Genomic DNA, 595 nt, shown 5'->3' with positions numbered 1-595 from the left:
AAGCGTGGGCTGGTTTTTCGGGTTTCTCGTGCCTGCGGGATCTAGAGATTTTTTTACCGCCTGCTATCGAGGGGTGGGAGAGTGTAACACCCTGATGTCATGCTACAGTAATCTTCTATTGACGATGCCATGTCATCACACTACTGTTGCTAATCTTTACTTGATCCAAATTACAATTCAAATTCAAATTTAATCTGAAGTCAAAAATCCATATTTCTCTGACATGAAAACTAAAATGTTCATCATGTGACAAATAATCATTTGTTAATATTAGTGGTGAACCAACTTTTTGCAAGATGTTTAAATGGCCTAAACCATTTTAAAACAGTGGCTAAAACAATAGATTAAATGCCTTTTTAAATTATAAAAGTGGCAAACTATTTCAAAAGCCTTCTAAACTTTTGTGGCAGGGCTCATTTTTCCTAGTACTTGTTTTGTCCACCTCCACATATTTGCAAAGTCATTTGATGGCTTAACTAAATTCAAATGGAGGCTGTTAAAAGAAAACAGTAAAGAAAAACAAAGGCTAAAGAAAAAAGGCCTCCCTTCCCTCGTGGGCCTCAGCCCAGCTGGCTTCTGGACCAACCAGGCCGGC

The sequence above is a fragment of the Triticum urartu genome, chromosome 6 (genome assembly GCF_003073215.2).
Source record: "Triticum urartu cultivar G1812 chromosome 6, Tu2.1, whole genome shotgun sequence".
In the NCBI taxonomy this organism is placed as follows: domain Eukaryota; kingdom Viridiplantae; phylum Streptophyta; class Magnoliopsida; order Poales; family Poaceae; genus Triticum; species Triticum urartu.
The sequence above is the reverse complement of the archived record's forward strand: the minus strand, read 5'-3'. Positions refer to the sequence as shown.